Raw genomic sequence first — 24,380 nt, forward strand, 5'->3', positions numbered from 1 at the left:
CAGATTTGGGCAATCTGTGCAAGGGCTGTGGGCTCTGATTCCCCTCACCCACCTCACAGCAGATGCTCCTGATACTCCCAGCCTTGGCTCCCCAGCAGACACCAGCAGCAGAGGGCCCCAGCTCAGGGGACACAGCACAGCAGCAGTGGCAGGTCTGGGACACACGGAAGGGTGTGGGAGAAGAAGATGGGAACCACCTCAAGAACTCAGGAGGAAGAGCAGCAGGAAGGAGAGGCCCAAAATCCTAAAGGAGAAGAGCAGACAGTCAGCAGAAGGCAACCCATGAGCAGTGAGGATTCATTCCAGGGAGCACTGGAGGCCAACCTTTCTTCTGCACTGGGGAAAGCAGAAGCAGGAAAAGCCACTAACTCGAGATAAGGGCAGTTCCACAGCAGAGGAAAGCTGGGTGTGCTGGCAGAGCACAGGAGGGACTTCAGACACCAATTGTTTTATTTGGGCACATGTCCAGCTGCTCCCTGGGCAGCAGAGCCTCAGTGCAGGACAGCTGCTTGGGAAGGGAACTGCTGGCTCAGGGTCATGGCTGGAGCTTGTCCACTTGAGCCACTTCTCCCAGCCTTGTCCCCTCCACAATTCTCTCCCAATGGAGCACTGCCAGCGCTGGTTCAGTCTCAGGATCCAGAGGCTGCCCTGCACAGCATTAACTCCAGCCCACCCACACCCTGAACCTGCCCCCAGGCACCCTTGGCAGTCCCCCCACGGCTTCCCATTGCTGCAGGAATAGGGAAAAAGCCCCATGTGACTGTGTCAGTGCCCGCAGAGGGGCACTAAGCCCATTCAGGGCATAACCCGGGATCGAGCTCCTCCTTGGAAGCAAACGAGGTGCTGACGCTTAGAGTGTAAGAGAGGAGAATCCCACCCTCCCTGCACGGCGAGGAAGAGGAAGAACGGAGCCCCTGGGCCTGCGGACAGAGCAGGATGTGCCGTGCCTGCCCCTCAGCAGCACGGAGCTGCCCTGCTCCCGAAGGAGCGGCTCGGGGGCCAGGAACCCCCAGCATCAGTGCCACGGCTCCTGCCTTCAGGGCAGCGCAGCCATCCGGCCCCACCTCTGAGCCCGGCCCCGCTCCCAGCTCAGCCCCGCAGCGCACACGGCTCCCCCGAGCTCCCCCAAAGCGGCTGCCAGCAAAGGCGGCTTCCTGCAGCCCACGGAGGAGCACACAGCGCCCGCCCGCTGCCCTCACATCTCTCTGCTCCTGCCCCGCCGTCTCCCCAGCCCTGGCCAAACACCGGCAACAGGAGGCAGGAGACCGACAAGATCCCGCTGCCTGCTGCTCCCGGCCCCACAGCTCATCCCCAGGGCCCTACCTTCTCCCTCCGTGCCCGCAGCTCCTGGGACGGGAGAAGCACCGCACGGCCCCGCTTTATACAATCCTGACTCATCTGGGTGCGGCTTCCCCTGCAACAGGGGCAGGGGGATAATTCCTGGAAATCAGGCTTTTCACTTTAGCAAAGTTTGAAAGTGAAACCGCTTATTTGAACGAGAACCAAATTTCTTCCCTAGCCGTGGTCTGAGTTGGCTCACAGTCAACTCTCATCTCTGTGCACAGACCTCTGTCCCTGAACTGCTGTGCTAGTACCTTGGAGGGCAGCTGAGGCTCTCAGCCCTTCCTGGGGCTGGTGCTCCATCAGGAAAAGGACAAGGGGGAGCACAGCAGCATTGTTATAAATGTATTTATGCATCAATTCATCTTCCATAAGTTTCTTTACAGTTCCATCATGCAGAAGTTTGTTTCAGCAGTGATAAAACTGTGGTGATTGCGGTGGTGTGTTCCCCCACCTCCCTCCTTCCCAGGCTGCAGTGGGATCTCAGAAAATGCTTGTTGGGCCTTGGCCTTGAGAACAGCACCTGGGCTCAGCTCTTCCTGACCTTAGCAGAAACACTCTCTGCTCCCTGGAGCTGCTAACAAGCGCCTGCTTTTCTTATCACCAGCCTTGGGAAATATTCCTTTGGCCTGAATGGCAAAGCATCCCTGTTCTCACACTTTTAGAGAAAGTGCCAACCCAAACTCTGGCCAGGATGAAACATTGTTATGACTGAAGCCTTCTCTCTTGTGACTCTATCAACAGCAAAATCAGACCGTTTTGAGCTCTCCTGGAACCACAGTGGGCTGTGACCAGCCTGCTCCCGGCCCCACAGCTCATCCCCAGGGCCCTACCTTCTCTCTCCATGCCCCCAGCTCCTGGGATGGAAGAAGTCTGGCTGAGCTCGCCCAGCCCCAGGTCTTTCGGAAGGAGCTGTTTCCCCTTTTATGGGGGCAGTGGGGGAGAAAACCACTGCTTTCGTGTAAGTCATATGTTTTCCGGCAACAGTGCAAAAGTGAAACTGCCGCTGCCTGGTTTGGGGTGAAAAATGTTTTTGGTGAGAGGTGGACTTGAGGATGTTGCAGGTCTTTTCCAACCTTAATGATTCTACTTTCCCATGAAAGGCAGCAGGAGCTGGGCAGAGCCTCGGGCTCCTGGCTGGAAACCACCCACCCTGCTCCCCTTGATCCTGGATCATGGAATCCCAGAACTGGACATCCTGTGCCAAGGCCTGTCCAGCCTTACAGGGAGGAACTCCTTCCCAAGATCCCATCCAGCCCTGCCCTCTGGAAGTGGGAAGCCATTCCCTGGGTCCAGGATCTGGGGTGCCAGGCCATGGGGCCAGGCTGCTCCCAAAATCTCCCTCTGCTTTTGGCACAGAAGAAACACTGATGATCTGGGGGGTCGTTTTCTCCCTCAGCACTGGCACAAGGCTGTGAGACCTCCTGGAGCAGGAAGCCACAGCGCAGGAGGGAAATGCCCTGGGTTTGGGGTGAGGGGGATAAAAGGAACACCAGGAATGGGGTGTTCTTGTTGGAAATTATACAAAATTTTGTGTAACTTCAGTCAGGGGTTTTGTTCACCTCTGCCCTGTGGGATAAGGAGCTGAAATTTCCTTTCAAAGGATAGTTTCAGCACTGGAGGCCTGAGGAGCTTAACATCTCAACAAACTGGGAATAGCACAGAAGATTCACGAAAGATAAGGACCAGCACAGAACATCAACTCCACACATCACCCCTGGCACGGCCAGATACACCTGATCCAGAAAAGACCAATAAGAGAACCAAGGAATGAGGACAAAATTGGCATTAGGGCAAAGAAATCTGTAACCAGTAGAAGACCAAATATCTAAAGGTTTTGACAGTATAAAGTTTGGGGGAAAAAATCTACTAAAGATCATGTGCGATGGAATGATTTTTATATGCGCAAGCCAGGCTGTGTGTGGATGAAAACATTCCTGTTGCAAATCCTGTCCAGAACAGCATCCTAGCCATAATACAGTCATGCCTTTATTCTCTAAAACTAAGAATGTTGTTGGAGAGCTTTTGTTTTTTCCCGCAGTGTCAGTGACATTCCCAGGAGTTGCAGCACTCTGAGCACACAGCCAGCAGTGGGGCAGGGCACAGCCTCCTCCTTGCACACTCACACACACGTGCACATGTGAAAGCACACACAGACACTGAGGTGCACACCACGTGCTCACACACTTGTGCACAAAAACAGGGAAGGCTCTTTCCCCAATGTCCTGTTGTCAGCAAAACTGCAGGAGAGACAAAAACTCTCCAACAAGACCTTTTTAATGTTAGAGAACCAGGACATTATTATTTTATTATGGCCAGAATGCTGCTCTGGCCAGATGTGCAACAGGAATCTTGTCAGCCATGCATTGCCCGGCTTGTGCAGAGAAAATAATTCCATCCTGTGTGACCAAATAAACAGCAAAATGAGACCCTTTCGTGCTCTCCTGGGACCACAGTGGGCTGTGAGCAGCAATCTCCCTCTGGGGGAGGAACACCTCTCAGACCCAGCAAACCCTCAGAATTGCTATTCTTGGAGGATCACCAAAACGCAACGTGTCCTGGGCTGATACCCTCACTCCTCCAGGTCTGATCCTTCACCCATCAAGAGATGCAAAGGCCTCCAAAGTCAGGATTTCACTCACCTCTGGGGGGAATTTTTCACAGGTACCTTGCTTGCATTGACTGTTTCTGCCTGGGTGCATAAAGATGCCCATATGCTGTAACAAATCTGGGAGAAATGTGGCTTTCTTGGATGTTGAATACCTCAGATATCTAAGTTATTTAGGCCTGTAAGTAAGGATAAGTTATATGTGGAATCTTACTTTCAGGCTGCTAAGTGTGGCTCTTTTGCTAAGTTGTTAAAGGTAAGTGTTGCTAAGTGTGCTTTTCTTCAGTTGCGAAAGTTAGCATCAAAGTTACAGTTCCACGTTAGGTTAAATGCTTAGTGTTATTCCTCTTTTAGACTGTTAACTTGAAACTATAAATTGAGTTTTAAGTTACTTGGGTCTAAGTTAAATGTTTCCGTATGTTAAATGACTAAACTTATACTTTAAGTTGAGTTGTTAGGTTCAAATGTGGTTAAGCTTGCAAGAACAATGGAACTGGTCACAGTGGACTGAGCCAAGGCTACTTGCCCAAACTGGTTCACCCGTAACAGAGCATGGCACGTACGGTGTGCAGCTTGTCCCTGAGCACCCAACCTCAACACGGGTGGTTCCCGCTGCGGCTCTGTGCCCTTCATTTTGCCTTAACACAGGTGGCTCCTGCTTTGGCTCTGTGCCACTCGCTTTGGTCCCCGCCTTGACCAACCCATAAAAACTCCGGAGACTCCTACTCCCTTTTGTGATCACCCCACTGGAGAAGATTGTGTCTATAGGCATCTTGGCCTCGAGGGCTCATACCTCCACATTGGTAGCTATAATCCCCTTACCCTCTTTTCTATCTTTCTTACTATTCTCTATTTTCTCTCCCCACTATCGCATTTTGGTGGCACTAAATAAAGGTGCATTTTTTGTTGTATAGACTGAGTTGTCTCCTGCTGTGTCTTTTGTGCTCTGAGATCCTTAAAACAGACCAGCAGTTCTCCCACATGTGTTTGTGGACCCTGAGAGCCTGGTACAAAGTTCTGCTCCCGTCTTAACAGTAACTATGTGTCGCCGACCGCCCAGTTCCCATGCGGGGTCTTCTGGGTGCCACGACCTTCCCAAGTGAGTCGCCCAATGAGAGACGGCCTCGACCCAGGTGGCACAGGCACTCCTCTAGAGTGATCAGCTCAGGTGTGAGATCATCGAAGTGATCAGGCCTGTCAGCTCTCACCAGGCTGTAGCCACTGTAGCGGCTTCCTCCTAGGCAGGGGTTTATCCAGGTGGCGCAGGACAAACCACAGGAGATGGGGGTCTTCTTCAGGAGCCTTCTTTATTCTCGGACGACTCTCCGAGGAAGGACCCCGAAGGACCTGAGAGACAGATTTTTATTCTTAACTCAAGGAGTGGGGTCTGCTGAAGCGACCAATAGGGAAGCGGATTGAAAACTTAGCCAACCGGAGAAGGGATCCAAAAAGAACCAGTCAGGATACAGAACTGAGTACAGAACTGATACTGAGGGGAAGACACAGCAACCAATCAGGGGTAGGGTAATTAACATACCAGGAAGTAACTTTAACTGCTAACTTCAAACAACAAGGGATTAGGTGGCTAAGTTAGAGGAATTCAAGGGCTAGAGACCTCCATGGAAGCGCCAGGAGCGTTGCTCTTTCTGCATCACCTTTAGGAGCCTCCACAACTCCCCCTTCTTCATTCATTATGAAAACCTTTTACAAAAATTTTTCCAGACACTTCAATGCACTTGCTAAAGTAACTAAAACAATCAGGATAATAACCAGAACCCATACAATCCCGTTGAGGAAGGATGTCACCCATCTGTTCAGTCCCCAGTTTTTAAAAGCATTGTCTGACCATTCTGCAGCCCTTTCCACCTTAAGTTCTTTAACAGTACTCTGGATCGCCTTGATCTTGGCCTGGATGCTTTCTCCATGGGATGACAGGTTGAAACAGCACAGTTCTTCAAATGCCTCACATCCATGTCCATGGGCTAGTAGTAAAAAATCGATCGCTGCTCTATTCTGGAGGGTGGCTTTCTGGATCGTCTCCTGGTCTTCAAGGAGGTCACTTAGCACAGCAGATGTCAAATTCGCCTGCTTGCCCATCCAGCACTCCAGGTGTGATAGCTCACCTAATGCTTTTGCTGCTGCTGCCCATGGCAGAAATATCAACATGAGTATCTGTTTTTGTCAGGACCAATTGGGTGATTTGGCTGTCATAATCCTCATGAAAGGTTCCCAAATCTCTTTTTTCCCGGCCTGAATCCTTCTTCCTATTTTGCCAATCATGTAGTAGTGTAATATTTGGGGCCAAAATGGTGAGCTTACCTAGAGTGCAGTGTCCTACTTGAAGACAAGCAGGGATCCCTGCCCACACCCTATCCCCACAGATCAGGAATACTCCTTTTGGCAACACTCTGGGATTTTGAGTGGACATGGAAGGTACATTAGCGGTATAATTGCACCAATCTTTTATAAATTTTGTTATTTGGGGACACATCTTTTCGAAACACCGATCTAGACTATTCCCTTAATGCCCAATCTTTTTATTTTGTCTGTTATAAAAATTTACATAATAGGGGGCTGGGGAAGACCCCAAAAGGTCCAATTCTTGGGGTTCTTCTGGTGCATGCAGTAGGAATCCTGTCCACTCCTCCCTGGTGTCCACGGGGTTGGGTGTTTTTCCCGTAAAGGGGTACTCATATGGCTGTAGTGGGATTCCTACAAGGCAGGTTGACAGTGGATTGTGAGCATTGCCCATGGACAGGCACATACTCTGCTGTTGGAGGGACTTTGCGAGGGTAACCCAAACATTCTCCTGCAGCTGTTTGATTATCCGGGTCTGGCTTAACATGACCAGGAGGAGCATCCAGATTACGAAAAGCATCCATGTAACGACTGTTCGATGATTCATCTTTGTCCTAGAATATTTTTACAAATAGAAATTTAAGGTTAGCATCTGTCCTTTTGAAATAATCTTAACATTAGTAAACCCTTTTGATCTGGGGACAAGGGAGAGGTACAGGGTATCAGGGTCAAGGGCAAGGGAGTCAGGGTACCCTGGAGGAGACATGTTTAGGATACAGATTTCCAAGCCTTGAGTGAGGCTCAATTTCTTCTTTAGGGACTAAAGCACAGTCTTCAAAGAAAAATTTAAGGCGCAGCGTCTCCAGTAGCATCACTCGCTCTACCCTCTTTCTTTGATGTTGTGTGTGACCTGGTAACTGTGTGGTGTATCATCTTTTATGTTTGGGGTCTCCTTTTCCTTCTCTTCCAAGCCGCCGTCTTTTGAAGCTCTGGTGTCCCTGTGGGTGGCTCGATAACATTCGTGTTATTATCAGCACTCTCTTTTTCTGTTGATCCAATGTACGGTTTGATGTTTTTGGCTGGGAGCCACCTTGGACCTGAAGGGGTCAACACACATGCATACCTGTGGGAATACATAAGTCTGAGAGTAAGAGAGACTTAATTAGCATAACTAGTCTGGTGACTAGGATGCTGTGGCAAGGACAAATAGAACTTTGAGCTCATGAGAAGATGGGATTAAAACCTGTTTAAGAGAAAAGATTCAATCAACCTCCTACGATAAAGATGTTGTATAATGCATGAGTTGCTTGTATGATCTTCTAACCTAATTATTGTAGTAGAAATTATTAACCTCACTGAAATGGTATATAAGACTTGGAAAACCTGAGTAAAATCGAATTCTGATCATGAATCAGTCTTCCCGTCTCTCCATCAATCGCCGATACATACCCTCTCCCCCAGGTAATCAGTTGATGAGGCCCAGATATCTGATGAGACTCTGGGCCCTTGATCAACACAGACGGCTTCTCATCGAGCTTTGCTCGGCCGAATTTGAGAAGTGCCTGATTATGGGGGGATTAGGCTCTGCACTAGAACAGTTTAGGAAATTAATTACATACAGAGCTTTACAGAGTCTCTCAATGGGAAATATCTCTGTTCCCCCCTGCTGTTGATGAAGAACTCTTTTGATTGTTTGATGAGTCCTTCCAACAACCGATTGCCCTGTTGGAGAATATGATATGTCCGTGTCATGTTGGATTCCCCATTCCTGAAGGAAAATTTTCAGCTGCTTGGACACATATGCGGGCCCATTATCAGTCTTAATTTTTTGTGGCGCTCCCAGAGTTGCAAATGCTAGTAGAAAATGTCTCTTGACAAAAGAAATGTTTTCTCCAGCATGTGCTGACGCAAAGACTGCCCCTGAGAATGTTTCCACAGACACGTGCACATACTTAAGCCGTCTGAAGGATGGGACGTGGGTAACATCAGTGTGCCATAGTTCATTACTATTCAGTCCTCTTGGATTGACTCCTCTTTCGAGGAATGGGACTTGGTAGGACTGACACTGCGGGCATGACCCCACCACTGCTTTGGCTTGTTCTCGTGACAGGTGGAACATCTTGACCAAAGCCTGTACATTTTGGTGGTAGAATTGATGTGAAAGTTTTGCCTGCTGAAAGGTGTCAGGCAAGTTAGGAGTCTGTGCTGCCATCGCCAAGACATCTGCTCTCCTATTCCCTTCCACGATAGCTCCTGGGAGGTCAGTGTGTGATCTGACATGCATGATATGGTATGGCTGCTTTCTGTGGGAGATGAGAAAGACCAATTTAGAAAGCAAGGAATATAAAATTTTGTTGGACACTTCCTTCAGAAAAGCGTGTTCTGCTCTCATTACTACTCCCACTATGTAGGCCGAATGGGTAACTAGATTAAAAGGTTGGTCTTTGAACTTTTCAAAAGCTCTGACGATGGCTGCAAGTTCCGCAATTTGTGGGGATCCTTCCACCACTCAGACATCAGACTCCCACTTCTGAGTCCTTGGATCTTTCCAGGTCATCACTGACTTATGGGAAGATCCTGAGCTGTCAGTAAAAATTGTCACAGCTTGGAGAGGGAATCTACTTTGAACGAATTTTGGAATGAGATTAAAATTGGTTTTAAACAATTTGTGTCCAGGATAATGGATTGAGATTTTGCCTGAGTAGCTATCGAGACAGAACTGGAGATTGTCATTTCTTTGGAGCAGGAACTCCAGCTCTTCGGTGTTTGCCAATGGGACATACACGCATGTGAAATCACACCCCGTGAGAGAGCAAATGTGTGTCCTACCTTTGCGGATGACCGAAGCTATGGCTTCTTGGGGGGTAGTTACAGTCTTTTGGGGTTGGGAGTGGAGGAAAACCCATTCAAGGATCAACAAAGGATCTTTCAGCTCAGGGTCCCATTGGAACAGCAGTCCATGAAAATGAGGGGTACTACCTAGAACAGCCAAGAAGAATGGTAAACTCGGCTCGTACCTGTGTGCTTCCCAAACAGACAGGGCTTCTTGCACTCGAGTAACAGCATCCTTCCGGTGCCTCCGGTGTCATACTTCTGGGCGAATTGAGTGTGCTGTCTCCTCTCAGCAGCTTAAACAGTGGGGCCAGGTCCTCGGAGGAAATTCCTAGGAAAGGCTTCACCCAGTTGATGGAACCACAAAGTTGCTGCACCTTGCTGAGTGTCCAGGGGTTGGTATTGATGATTACTTGCTGCGGTGTCACTGTCCGCTCACGTACACGTAGGCCCAGGTCGTTCCAGGGGCTGGTGAGCTGGATCTTTTCTGGCTGGATTTCAAACCCCGCCTCCTCAATAGCGTCCACGGTGGCTTTAAGAATACAGTCTAAATCTATCTGATCCTTGGCACATAAAAGCACATCGTCCATATAGTGCAAAATAATACCTGGGAATCTTTCTCTCTCTGGGGATAGTATTGCAGCAACATACTACTGATATATCGATGGACTGTTCTTCATCCACTGGGGGAGAACCAGCCAATGGTAGCGCTTCAAAGGAACTTGCTGGTTTAGGGACGGGACAGAAAATGCAAATCAGAGGGCATCCACTGGATGAAGCGGGATGTTAAAAAAGCAGTCTTTAATGCCATTGACTGCAAGTGGCCAGTTTCTGGGCAACATCATAGAGGAAGGCATCCCTGGCTGTAAGGGCCCAAAGTCTTCGATCACCTCATTAACACTCCTAAGGTCTTGTAACAATCTCCACTTGTCTTTCCCAGGTTTTTTAATTACAAAAATGGGGGTATTCCAGGGGCTGTTTGAGGGAACAATATGCCCTTTGGACAGCTGTTCTTCCACCAAAATCTCCAGTGCACGCAATTTTCCTTCAGGTAAGGGCCACTGATCAACCCAAACTGGATGGTCTTGCTTCCAATTGAGCTGGGGGATATCTAAGGCGCGCTCTTCAGTGGCCCCTACTAAAAATCCCTGGAATTAATACTAAGGGTAACCCCCCATTGAGATAAGACATCTCTCCCCCATAAGGTAATCGGGGCTCTAACCACAAAACGCCTTACAGTTGTCACTTTACCTTCCGGGCCACTGGTGTCTACATTCTTCTTAGCCCTCCCCGATGTTGCCACCCCTCTGATACCAGAAATGGACCCTGAAACTGGTTCCAGTTCCCAGTCAGAAGGCCATTCAGATTTTGCTGAGGGTAACATAGGCCCCAGTGTCCATCATCTCCAACCGTCTGACCTTTTCTCCTCTGGAGAATAAAGTGCATTTGACTATAGGCTTTCTTGTTCCCATTAATTGAACCCATAAAACAGTTGGGTTCTGTGGCACAGTATCTGACAAATCTTCTGGCAGTAGGAATGCTTGAGTGAGAGGGACTCCCACTGGCAAGAAATAAGGATAGTTCAAACACATAACAGAAATAAAAATCTCTTCCTCCCGCTCTACAGTCTGCACCTCTGGGATTACTGCCAACTCGGCTGGCTTATGAATAGGCTCTCCTATAATTAAGATGTCAACTGGTCCTCTCAGAGGTGCCCGTCTGCCTGTAGCAATCCTAAATACAGAGTCACACTCAAACTGAATTGATAAGGCGCTTACCAGCACGCGCCGGGTTCCCACCTGTATCTTGCTGTAAATCGATTGCTCCTCATCCGGGCAGGAACTTCCGGTGCTGGCGTCTTCTTCCCATGCAGAAACTGATCCTTGCCGTCCTCTTCCGTTAGGCGAGGGTTGTGACCCAGTGGAGCCGGCTGAGAATTTGGTGTCGTCGCCCAGCGCCGATCCGTGCTCGACTTGGCATTTCCCGACTTCCACCACTTGTTGGGATTGCTTTCTAGCCAATGATGATCACGTTGGTGGTCTTCTACGACTTCCTTCTCGGGACAGTCCGCAATAAAGTGTCCAAATTGTCCACAATTGAAGCATCTTTGGTTATCTTTAGATGCTATAACAGCAAAAGCCCCTGACGTGCCCTGTGCAATGCCCTGTGCGACTGCCTGTGCAACAGTATTTTCAGTGGAATTATGCTTCACACATGCTTCAATCATTTGATCTATAGTTGGTTCAAGAGGGTCAAGAGGTAGGGCTCGGAGGATGGGGTTTGTGACTGAATTAGCATTCAACAGAGCCATTTTTACTAACATCTCTTTCCTATCATCAGCACTTTTGAGCTGTTTTTCCAAAGCTGCCTTTAATCTGTCCACGAATTTGGTAAATGATTCATCTACTCCTTGCTTAATGATGGTGACCAGGCACCAAGAGGAGAGATGCCTTTGCTGCACTTGAAATTTCCCTCAAGGCTGAGTCTGGAATATTGAATTGTTCAGTAGGTTTTAAATAATTTCCTTCCCCAGCAATTTGTTCTAATATCAAAATTGGTTTATCGAGGTAATTTTGATACGCTGTCACCAGTGTGGCCAATTGCTTTTTCCAGTTTCTTTCCCGTAATAAGTATTCTGCTGGTGTTAATAAACATCCAATTATATTCCGGATGTTATGTGGCAACAGCGTATGCGCAGCCAAAGTGGCTTCTAGCAGGTGCCTGAAGTAGTGAGAACCGCGACCATGTTCCTTTGCATCTTTGTTAAGTTCTTTCAACCCATTAAAGGGCATCGCTTGCCAGGTTACTTTTCGGGCTTGTCTTTTGCCCTGCCTAACCATTATCGGGAAAGCTGTTATTAGCAATGTCCCAGTCTTTGTCTCTTACTGCCTTTTCCCTAGTTTTAGCCCAGTGGTCCTCGTATTCAATGTCCGACAGTGAAGACTCGCTGCTTTCATCCTCTCAGGAGGAGGGAGGGGGTTTGATGTATCGATGGCATTGCCTTTTTACAGTGTGTGAAGGGGAAGTCTTGCCATGGGTAGTAGCTGAAGTCAAGATGGCTTCCTTCCAGCTATTACTACCTTCACTTCTGGTTTTCTGCTGAGAGGATGTGGGGGTGTGTCTCTGTCCAATAGGCGTGGCCTGTGATGTGGGCGTGTCAAGGGGCAGGGACTTTTCAGGGGCGTGGGACTGTAGAGTTGAAACCACTGAGGAGATGTGGTGGGAGGCGGGATCTGTGAGGGAGGTGTACTTAGGGGTGGGATCTACAATCAACGCATTAGGTAAGGGATTAGGAACAAGAGATTATGTCACAGGTGGGTGGCCATTTTGGGGGTTTAGGGCGGGAAAACTTGCGAATGGAGGAGGTAAAATGGCGGGGCTGGCCACATCACCAGCACCATCTCAAACCTTGGTAGGACCTGAGAATTGTGAACTTGGAATTTTTGGAGAGGGTAAAACTGGGTAGGGAGGCATAGGAAGAAGGTTGCAGGGAGGGCCCAAGGCAGTGTGGCCAACTGAGGAGGGTAGAGGGGGGGTTGGGGAGAGCCCGAGAGGCGGTGGCTTCTCAGTGCAGTACTGCAGGATATGCTCACCCACCCACCCTCTGATAGGGAAGAGGAATTAGGGACACGGGGTGAGGGAAGAGGGGTAAGGGTTTTCAACTGGGGTTCCCAAACATTCCCTAAATTTCCTCCCAAACTGATTCCCTCTAATGCTTTCATTGTTAATTTAAACAAAGGAAAAAACTTTGCTACCGAAAGGTCCCCTTCCAGCTGAACAACAGTCAACTTGGTTCACACTGCATCCTAAAACTGATTAGACCTAAACGAGGTAAACCCAACATCAGGAAAAGATTGAAAAATCCACCGAACAAAACCCTTCAAAACCCCCTTTGGAAACTTAAAACCTGCCCCAACAAGGGTAACGTTAACTTGGTTATAAAACTCCCACTCCAATGAGGTGAGCAATGGATGGCTCAGCTCATTTCCCATCTTGTCTCCACTCCCTCCCCTATGGTAAAAGGAGAAACAAAAGCAAAAGGCCCAACAAACTAACACCTTTTCTTCACCTGATGGCGTGGGCCAACAGAAAACCGAAGCGGGGTGGCCGCCTGGCTCGATTGGCTGCTATCCCATTTTCTTGGCAGGTCCTGATCGATGCCTCCCCGGAACCTTCTGCTAAAACGCAGGAGGATCCCTCGGAGGAAAACTGAGGAAAACCCAAGGCCGTTTCTTTCTCTCACAAGTGGGAACAGCTCACTAGGGGAACCCAAAGGGGGCCCCACATTGGGCACCAGTTGTCGCTGACCGCCCAGTTCCCTGGCGGGGCTCTTCTGGGTGCCACGACCTTCCCAAGTGAGTCGCCCAATGAGAGACGGCCTCGACCCAGGTGGCACAGGCACTCCTCTAGAGTGACCAGCTCAGATGTGAGATCGCCAAAGTGATCAGGCCTGTCAGCTCTCACCAGACTGTAGCCCCCGGAGTGGCTTCCTCCTAGGCAGGGGTTTATCCAGGTGGCACAGGAGAAACCACAGGAGATGGGGGTCTTCTTCAGGAGCCTTCTTTATTCTCTGAAGACTCTCTGAGGAAGGACCCGAAGGTCCCGAGAGACAGATTTTTATTCTTAACTCAAGGAGTGGGGTTTGCTGACGCGACCAATAGGGAAGCGGATTGAAAACTTAGCCGACCGGAGAAGGGATACAAAAAAAACCAGTCAGGATACAGAACTGAGTACAGAACTGATACTGAGGGGAAGACACAGCAACCAATCATGGGTAGGGTAATTAGCATACCAGGAAGTAACTTTAACTGCTAACTTCAAACAATAAGAGATTAGGTGACTAAGTTAGAGGAATTCAAGGGCTCGACACCTCCATGGAAGCACCAGGAGTGTTGCTTTTTCTGCATCGCCTTTCGGAGCCTCCACAACTATAAATGTGTATCCCCATGTATTTGTGAAAAAATTCCTCTGGATGCATAAGGCAACATCTGAAATACTCAGAATTTTCTTGTTCTGCCAGGTATCTCAGAATGCAAACTTCCAGATTGGCTCTGCTGCCCCTGAAATCTGGGAATTTTCCCTGCATGTCCTCAGCAATGACTTTAGCCATCCTCTCATAGACTGCCCTGGGAAGAGCCACTTCAATCTTGTCACAAAGGAAAACAGCAACGATTGTGATCAAAGTAGCTCATTGGCAAGAAATCTGGAAACATTGGAAGAAATGTTCTCTCTTGCTGTTCAGGTACACGACTGGGTCATTTGCCTTTAGGAATGCTTTGTGCATGGCTTTAAACCTCTCTGCTGCCATTTTGCACAGATACAGAGACAAATCGATGCAGTATTCTCTGGTAAAAGTACATCTTGCTTCACTGGGAGCAGAGTTCACACCTTCCTGTACTTCATTGAGTATTTCATGGATAAAACTTCGACAGTAATCGCGTTTCTCCTGTTCCTTCTTATCAATATTTGCCTTCACAGTCGCTATGATGTTTTCAGTGATGTGCTGAAACTTGGCCACATCAGCAATGAAAAGGATCCGATCATGTAAGAGAAAGTAAAAAGTATTTTTCTTCCTGATGTGTTTCTCTTTGTCAAAAGAAAATCGTCTGCCTTTCGGATATGACCTGATCCGTTCATGGAAACCTGGCTCCTTGAAATGCTCTAGAAGGACATCTTCAATGTCTGCATCAATATCCACCTGTTCTGGAGGACGAGTAGCACGGAAGACTTCGTCAATCCACTTGCTCCAGAGAAGAGTAAAGTTGTCCTTCAGTTCTCTCTCACTGAGGCTCTTCCCTTTCAGAGCCGCAGCCAGCTCCCTCATTCTTCTCAGGAGATCAGCTTCATATTTCAAGTTCCTTGCACCCAGTTTCCTCTGCTCCTTCTGTATCGCAATAAGATTCTCACATTTCTTTTTGGTTTCAAGAAGAAGAGTCTCTTTTAGGTCTTTCAGCTTCAGCTCTGTGCTTGATTTCTGCTGCAGCAGTGTATCACAGTCTGTGCCTTCCCTGAAATACTCTTCCACTTCTTTCTCAATGGCATCACTTGTCTCTTGCACCAGCCTTTCGAGGAGTTCTCTGGTGACATTCTGCAAGTCCCCATTCCGAATTTTGTTGTCCAGTCTCATCTGCAAATCCAAGATGTGACTCCTCAGCTTCCAGGTCCACTGACTAAAGGCACTTTCCAGTTCCCTGTAGGCAGCAATCTCCAGGGAATTCTTGAAGCTGAAAACAAAGTTTTCACTCAGCAAAGCATTCCAGAGGTCACCAATCCGATCTTTCAGGCTTGAGAGCCTCAAAATGCTGCGCTGCGACTGCTTCTGGGCAGCCTGGAGGATTTTGCTCTTGAGTTGCTGGACGTTCTGGCTGTAGGTGGGGTTGGGTGGTGCCATTGGGGGGTTTCCTTCCCACAGGTGAGCAAAGTAGTGAGTGTGCATGTTCACATCAAAGCCAATGACATCGCTGAAGGAAGAGACGTCACAGAATTCCTGCTGAGCAGCTACCGCAGTCATTTCATCCAGTTTTTCCTGCAAACGCCTTCGTCCTTCCATGTTCTGCTCATTGGCAGTTGCTTCTCCCACGTTTTGTTGGACAAAGAGGCAGCTTGGAGAAAGATTGACTTGCTTCATCCTCAGGAAAGCCTGCACAGCAATCTGGAGAACATCTTGCATTTCTGATGGATTTTCTCCAAAGATATTGATCACGGTCAAGTTGCCAACACCAATGACAAAGGTGGCCAGCTCGTTGTCATGGTTCAGGGACTGTTTATTGGCCATCTCAGTGGCACGAAGGCCCTCTGTGTCAACCACCAGCACAAAATCAAAGCCCAGGTCTTGCTGCAGCTCCTGGCCCACTGGGATCAGCTGCATAAAGGCTCCGCGGGTGCATCTCCCCGCGCTGACGTTGAACTGCAGACCAAACATGGCATTCAGCAGGGTGGACTTGCCCGTGCTCTGGATGCCCAGCACCGAGAGCACAAACACTCGTTTGTCCCCCAGCCTCTCAATTAAGCTGTCAAAGATTGCTCCCACCCAGCGCAAGGGCAGGTAAGAAGCGTCCCCATCCATTAGCTCCATGGGATACCCTGAAACCATCAGGTCTGCTGCAATTTCTGGGAGTTTGGCAAAACTCTCATTCTTGGACTTCATTTGATCCAGAACATTATAAATCTGCCCTGCCTCTCTCAGAAGGTGCTCCAGGCCTATGGATGAATTGCTGATTTCAACTGAGAGGTCTTCCAACTGCCTCAACATATTACTGTTCACATTGGGGTTTTCCTTAATTTTCTTTCCTGTCCAGATTTCAGACCATAACTTATGATAGTCTCTCCTCAGTTCTTCAAGGCGACCACAGGACAGCTCACTCATAAAGACCTTCATCCACTGCAGGAAGTATTTCTTGGTATCTGCTGGCTGGGTCTGGAGAAAGCCAAGGAATGATTTCATCAGTGGGTTGAGAGGGAAAGCTTGTTCAAATTGCTTCCTTCTTATTGCTTTCTTCTCATTTTCAATTTGGCTGCGATGATACTCAATGCTCTTGTTCCTCTTCTCCTGCAAGCGAGTGAGTTCTTTGTCCTTTTTGCACCACTGGTACCACAGTTTTCCTTGAAGTGGCATCAGCTGGGATTTGATCTCAGACAGCTTCTCTTTCTTCAGAATGTCCACCAGCTCCTTGGCCTTTGCTATGGCTCTCACACATGCAGGTTGATCTGCATCCACTACAAATGCGTGCTGGTGAGCTTTGTCCACGCAGGCGTCCAAGCTAAAACACAGATTAGACAATTCTAGGAGATTCCTGAGAGTTTTGGTCAGCTGGTCAATCAGCTCTGCTTCATTTCTGTTCTTGATCCCTATTTTTATATTTTTTCTGGATCGTCCAACTGCAACATTCTCTTTTTCTGTAAAAAGACAAACCAAAGGCCTTTGTGACTGCAGCAGGCCCTGCAGAAGCTCTTTCCCCCTGCTGTCCATGTGCTCCAAGTCAGACACAAGAGCCACGCTGACAGCAGATATCTCCTGCAGGAACTGCAGCTGTGCTCCGTGATCCCTGGCGTCTCCATGCAGGTTACAGAAAGCCACGCAGCACTCAAAGGTGTCATCGGGGCTCCCGCGGGGGCAGTACCAGGCAATCTCCACCACCCCTTCCATCAGCAAACGCTCTCTGGTGCTGCCCCTGCAGTGGCGGTGGAAGAAAGTGTCGTGTTTGCGTCGGCTCAGCAGAGCGTTCAGGAGCTGAGACTTGGAAGAGGAGGCCGAGCTGCCAATGCGGATGAAGGACACGATGGGTGTCTGGGCCTGAAAGATGAGTTTGTTGATGTAACTCTTTGTTCCAGACTGATTTCCTGATTTCCCTGATTCTTTCCAGCTCCTTTGGATTTGGCTGAGGGCGTAGAGCGGGAACTCGATGTGTGAAGTGCACGGGTTGGGCACCAGCAGAGGCAGCGCCAGTTGGCAGAAGGCCAGCTTGGTTGCAAGGGTCTGTCTCAGGAAGTCATCAGCACAATGGAAAATGGCCATCTGCAGGTCCATGGGGTGCACATGGCTGTCCCTGCTTCCATGTTCAGGGCCTGTTTCCGTCAGATTATCCAGGAAGTTTTCAAAGGACTCTGATGACTCATCCTCTTGCTCAGTAGTTTCTGAATCGGGTGCAAGGCCTGGGTTGCTGTCATCCCAGCAAGTCAGGTACCTCACCTGGTAATCCACGGTTAAGAGCTTTTGCAAGAAGTATAATGGCAATTCCTTGTCCTTGCTGGGCTGGCTGTCCTGCAGAGATGTCTTGAAGATGGTGTGGAAATCTCCCATCCCCATTTTTCTTGGATAGTGACTTTCCAGTCCAAGACGCTTCAGCAACTGGAGGAACTGAGGGTTTGCACGGGCTTCACTGGGTTTGGATTGGCTGCTGTCTGTTTTGGACTGGGATGGACTGGGAGGCTCAGGTGTTGGAAAAGTGTCTTCCAGGTCTGTGAGTATGTTCTGCATCCTCTGTTCATCCCATTTCTCATCCAAGCACCCACTGATCAAGGAACGCAAGTCCCGTTCCAGCCTCTCCCAGTCTCCGTCTCCACTGTGCTTTTGGAGAAGATTCCTTATCTGTGGCGACCACAAGCCTTTCATGTGACCTTCCATGAAATCTAAACGCTCCCTCTTCTGCTCAGGTGACAGCTCTCGACTTTCAGGTGTCACAGTCAGACCCGTCAGCAGCACGAAGGCCTCAGCTCTGTCGGCATCTTGCTCCTTCAGGTTCACGTACTCCTCATGTGCCGCTTCCATTTCCTTGGCCATGTACTGAATTTCTGGGTGTCCAAGGAGGTGCTGGAAAGTGCTGCTTTCCACCTGGTACCCTGTGCTGGTGGCAATCAAGAGCACCAACAGTTCCAGGTCCCTCTGGGCCCGTTCCTGGAGAGACTGGAGTAAGGAATAAATGGCCAGGCTGCTGGTCTGGGTGGCTTCTGTCTTTGCTTGATGAACAGCAGAAGCAGAGCTTCCTGGTGCATAGGTGACAGCATGGATGTGCTCCTTCATTTGCTGCAGTGTTTTGATGAGCTCTCCAAGCTCAGAGACTTTGGGAGACTCGGGAAGTGCATGCTCAGTCTGGGAGATCCACTGCATAATGGAGGAAGCCTCAGGGAAGTCCTTGACAGAGTAGATATGAGGATCCAGGAGGCTTCTCAACATTACCTTGATAGAGCTGGTGTTTTCTGGAGGTGACTCCTGGCAGCTGCGCACAGTGTTCACCAGGAAGTCCTGCAGGGCTTTGTCTGACAGGCACACGTTGATCCACACACTGGGGTTCCTGGTTTTTGCATTCAGATGGTCTTTTAGCCCTATCAGCATGAGCAGCTTCTCTTCATCCACCGTCACCTCCCAGGTCTTCACAATCCCTAATAAATATCTGGCCTCTTGCACTGCAATTTCTATTTCCTTCCCAAAAATAGTGCCAATGCTCTGATTGGTCAGCTCTTTGTACGCAGCCATGAGGGCTGTGCTCATCTGACCCACGGACTTAAAATCCCCACGGTGATTGCACAGGATGATGTCCCACACTGGGATCAGCTCAAATCCACGGTCGATAACGCACCACGTTTTGTTATCAGACATGAGCCCTGTTCTCCACAGAGGAAGGGAAACTGTGTCTGGTGGGCACCCTCTGTACACGACGGAGAGCTGAACTGCTGTATGGGAACTGTCTCTGGCTCGCCCCAGGGCAGAAGCCTTTGCGCTGAATATGGAATCATCCAGGCCCCATGCAGCACTTGCCAGGAAGCCACCATAGCTCTTCCTGACAAGGCTGTTCAGTGCTTCAGACATTTGTTGCTTCATCTCCTCCCTCTGCTGGGCTTGGAATCCTTCTGTGGATGCCTTCCACCAGAATATCCCCCCAAAGTGGAGGGGACCCTGGTTTACGTGGGACCCAAACCTGCTGAAGAACCTCTCACACCTATCCAGCAGGGGGGCCTTGTCTTCCTGAGTGAAGCTCAAGAGCTGCTCCATGTCTTGCAGCTCCTGCAGAGCCGCATCCGAGAGGAGAAGCTGATGCCTTTGGAAGAAGCAGGAGGCCAGAGGGATGTACTGGTACATGGTGCTGCAAAAGTAGCTCTGCTCAGAGTGGGACTGGTGGGTGTCCTGTGACTGTGAGGAGCTGCTGTGATCTACACCAGATCCCAGATTAATTCCCAGGAACGCAGCATTGGCAGAAACGCTCATGCTGAACCCCAGCTGCTCCATGGACTTGGTGAAAGTGGATTCTGCTGCAGAGGACGAGAACTCCTTCCTCTCAAGCAGCAATCCTTGCTCTGGACCAGTGAGCTGGAATCCCTCAGGAACCTTGAGGAGCTGCTCTCGCTTTGCCAGCACATCTTCAGGTCTGCTGGTTCTGTAGATGCCCTGCAGGGCCAGTCCCCCTGACGCCCGCCTCAGCACCTCCGTGTCAGGGATGTTCTCCCTCCTGACTGCTGACAACTCCTGCCTGCTCCAGCTGCTTCTGGATGCTCTCCAGCATATCTGCCAAGGGTTTCTCTGGTGGTGGCCAGAACTCTTTGGGAATCTCCATGGCTTGCCACAGAGTCTCTGCTTTCTCCCTCACAGCATCCTGGCTGTGGCTTTGGCTTTTGAGCATTTCTGTCAGATCCTTCAGGGCTTGTTTGGCCACTTCTTGTCTTTGCCTTATCTTTTCCAAGTGCTCCTTTTGCAGCTCTTTAGAGGTTGTTCTGTCAACTAGTAGTTTCAGGACTTTCTGGAGTGCCTTTTTCTCCCAGGGGTGCCGTACCACACACTCCAACCTGAGGTAGTCTTCATATTCCAGATGTTGCAGTGCTTCTCTGCACTTGATTCCCAGGATTTGTGACACTTTGGGCAGCCAGTATCCAGCATCCAATCCTTCCTTTTCTAATTCCTCTGCCAGAAGCTGTGCCTTTTCCTCCCTCTCCTGGGAAGCCATGTCTGTGGAGGAAGAAAAGAGACTTTCCCTAAGGTGCTGGCAGAGGCCCCAGCCTCCTGGCAGAGGCTCTGCAGCAGCTGCAGCCCTGGGGATTGCTCCCAGCCGGCTGCTGGAGCCCAGCCTGGGATGGCACAAGAGCCAGGCTCTCCTTCCCAGCACACTGGATGTGCCTGTTGCTTTCCTGTGTGCAGGATCAACCCTGAAGCTGAGTGTGTATCCCAGGGACAGAACAAACACAGAGACACACACAGAGTTACACACGGACACAGACTCAGCCACACAGCCCTGGACAAGGTGCTGCCTTCACCACTGCTCACATCCTCCCAACAGAACTCCCCAGTTCACAAGTGCAGACAGCCAGGGGCATTCCTGGCTCCCTGGAGCACTGTGCCCACTCTCCCTGTGCCCATCCAACAGCCCTGCCTGCATCCTGCACCCTCTGCCCAGCCCCACGCCTGCCCTGCTTGCTGCCTGGCCCAGCCTGCTGCTCCCAGCACCCGCAGGCAGCGCTCACACGCTCCCCCCAGGGGCACCCCACACTCCCCAGACACACTCCCCCCACGCCCGGCACGGCCACAAGGCTCTGAGCTCTGCTCCTGCTCCAGCTGCCACAGCAGCCCCTCCCTCGCCCCACTCACGCCTCTTGCCAGGAGCTGCTTCCTGGCACACTCAGAGGGCCCAGCCCAGTGCAGGGGCAAAATCCACCTCGTCCCTGCCCACAGCTGCTCCTGGGGCATCCTGGTGGCCCATCAGGAGACACTGGAGACTTTGGGAGCCCACCTGGAGAGGTGTCCTCTGTGATCTGCTGCTCATTAGCACAGAGGATCTCATCAGCCAAGTGCCCATTGGTGACCACACAGCCTCCACAGAGCCACGGAGCTTAAAATGTCTGGTGACAAGAGGAAAAGTGCCAGCAAAGCTTCAACCCTGGCTGGAGGGGAGCAGAGTTCAGGCTGCTCAGGGGTGACTTACACAGGGCCCCTGGGAAATGGCTCTGGAAGGTGCTGGGGTCCTGTCTTGGGGATGGTTCTTATCCCAGAGCCAGGTTGGATTTGGTATTGATTTGTGTCTGGAGTTGTCACTGTTCCCCCCAAGACTCAGGAACATCATGATGGATGAAGGGTGTCCCAGGATTCTGTGTGGGGCTGAGGGCCAGGGGCTGCTCTTCCTTCCAGCAGGGGTGACCAACACAGGGGCCATGTCACACACTGGGTCTGACCTGAGATCCTGCTGCCCTAGGGGTTTTTCCTTTCTTTCTCCTCCAGGGCTTGCCAGCTTGCTTCCCTGCTCCTCTGCTGCTTGGGAGCCCAGAGCCAGTGCGTGCTGTGCTGAGACCTGGGAGCAGCCCCGGCCCCACCAGGCCTGACCTCAGGCCCAGCAATCGCCAATGAGCTGTTGTTATAAATAACTATGTAGTGATAGGCTTTCACAATTATTTACCTGTCTTAATTACTTTGGTTGAGTACAGTTTATAATATCTTTTTAACTGGTTTTGACATAGTATCAAAGTTGTCAGCCTGTTATGGTAATAGCACAATCCCTGTGTAGATTGTATATCTTAGTGTCATAAATACATCTTCTAATTTCAACGTCTGTAATATAATAAAATAGAGGATATGTACTGTGAATTGTAACATTAACTTATGCATAAGTAGTATCAGTTGTGAAATAATAACGGATGACTTTATTTCTCTAACTGACAGTAGTGAAACAGCTAATGTTGATTGAAAGTGCTTGTAAAATGTCTACGATATCTGTATGATAAGATAACATTGAAAAAAAAAACAGGCAACACCAAAATAGCAAGAAGTAATCCACCACTGACCCCTCAGCTATCAGTAACTGTCAAACCACAGAACAGGGGGCCTCTAGAGGAAATAAAATACAAGACCCAAAATCACATCATTGGCAGGTACTGTAAGAAGATGAGGTCAAGGGTTGAACTAAGATAAAGAATCCCTGGAAAATGTAAACACAAAGGAATCCTTGAATACAAATAATCTTAATGAATATGCATTTGACCAATGCAATGAGAAAAGATACAGGAAGAGCTGTTAGAGTTAACTGTGTGCTTTCTGGCAGTTTGCCAGACACCCCAGGGCTGGATACTTTGCCTGTTATCCCTTATAAAACTTTTATTTAAAAAGTGAGCCTTTTTTCTCACACTGTGGAAAGGACCAATCCCCAGCTCAGCCCCCTCTGTTTCTGCCACTGCTTTGGGGTTTTTTCCTACACGTGGATTCCCCGCCCCGGCTCTGCAGAGGCGCTGGGAGCGGCTGCTCCCCGTGGGCTGTGCAGGGAAGACAACTCTCCTCTCCCTGTCCCCGAGCCGCCATTGCCGGCACAGAGGCGGCCGAGCTCGCGCCACAGCGCCCCCTGCAGCCCTGGAGGAATCATCGCACCCGCCCTGCCCGGCCGGGAGCCACCAGCGCCCCTGCTGGCTGTGCCCGGAACTGCACCGAAGGGGCGGTGCCTGACAGGTGAGACAAGGCTGCCACTGGGTTTCTGGCCGTGTCTGTTGCTGCTGCTGCTGGTGTTTGTTTCTTCTGGTGTATATATATGTATAATCTATTAAATACCTGTTATTCCTTTTCCTGTGTCTTTGACTGAAAGCCCCATAATTTCAAAGCTATAATAATATGGAGAGAAGAGAATCATGATCTCTATTCCAGGAAAATTCACGTCTTTCATGTCAGACACCTGTCTTTTAAACCAGTACTGGTCCATCACTGCTGGTCACTTTTTATTGTAAAGCCCATGGAGGAAAAGGCAGTCATGGGCCACAGCCACTACAGACTCATGAAGAAAAGTCCTGCTCATCATCCTAAATTTCCTTCCACAATATATTAACCCATGGCGTTGATGAAGGACAGCCAGTTAATCTGAGCTTTTTGGATTTCAGGAAAGCTTTTGATCCTGCCTCTTCCAGGCTCCGGCTGTGTCCCTTCAAACTCAGGCCATTCCATCATTCTATTATCCTCAACCTAACAGACCTGGAACTTTCACTTAACATCTGCCTTCAAACCTTGGGGGCTTTTGACACTGTCACACAATCCTGAAAACTGTCCCAGTCTCAGTTCACTTGGATACTGGAAAGATTTATTCCTTGCAAAAAATCCTTCTGAGCATTCAGCTACGGTCGCACCAAGGCCACAATACCCTTACCAGAACAGGTATTGATCCCAGGGAATTGGACTAAGGTAGAGATCTGAGGACTCCTGCACCCATCCAGAGCCTTCTGACCAGCTTTCTCTTGGGAATCCCTGCAGATTTGGGCAATCTGTGCAAGGGCTGTGGGCTCTGATTCCCCTCGGCCACCTCACAGCAGATGCTCCCGTTGCTCCCAGCCTTGGCTTCCCAGCAGACACCAGCAGCAGAGGGCCCCAGCTCAGGAGACACAGCACAGCAGCAGTGGCAGGTCTGGGGCACACGGCAGGGTGTGGAGAAGAAGATGGGAATCACCTCAAGACCTCAGGAGGAAGAGCATCAGGAAGGAAAGGCCCAAAATCCTAAAGGAGAAGAGCAGACAGTCAGGAGAAGGCAACCCATGAGCAGTGAGGATTCATTCCAGGGAGCACTGGAGGCCAGCCCTTCTTCTCCACTGGGGAAAGCAGAAGCAGGAAAAGCCACTGGCTCAAGATAAGGGCGGTTCAGCAACAGAGGAAAGCTGAGTGTGCTGGCAGAGCACAGGAGGGACTTCAGACACCAATTGTTTTCTTTAGGCACATGTCCAGCTGCTCCCTGGGCAGCAGAGCCTCAGTGCAGGACAACTGCTTGGGAAAGGAACTGCTGGCTCAGGGCCACTGCTGGAGCTTGTCCACTCGAGCCACTTGTCCCAGCCCTGTCCCCTCCCAAATTCTCTCCCA

At 49.8% G+C, this 24,380-nt stretch overlaps 1 protein-coding gene and 1 pseudogene across 2 annotated transcripts in view; both read right to left on the reverse strand.

Moving 5' to 3' along the window:
• LOC136358660 (interferon-induced very large GTPase 1-like) overlaps nt 1-24,380 on the reverse strand; it is a 42,083-nt gene extending 17,703 nt beyond the window's left edge. Inside the window, exons 1-2 of one of the 2 annotated variants that reach the window (XR_010743148.1) lie at nt 23,833-24,380; nt 21,776-21,849 (exon numbers count right to left, since the gene is read on the reverse strand). The gene's annotated coding sequence lies outside the window, so the exon portion shown is untranslated. Of the gene's footprint in view, nt 1-21,775; nt 21,850-23,832 lie in introns of those variants that run through there. The other variant, XM_066314578.1, reaches the window with a different exon arrangement.
• On the reverse strand, nt 13,707-20,514 carry LOC136359810 (interferon-induced very large GTPase 1-like; annotated as a pseudogene).

Source organism: Sylvia atricapilla, chromosome 3 (assembly GCF_009819655.1).
Source record: "Sylvia atricapilla isolate bSylAtr1 chromosome 3, bSylAtr1.pri, whole genome shotgun sequence".
NCBI classification, from domain to species: domain Eukaryota; kingdom Metazoa; phylum Chordata; class Aves; order Passeriformes; family Sylviidae; genus Sylvia; species Sylvia atricapilla.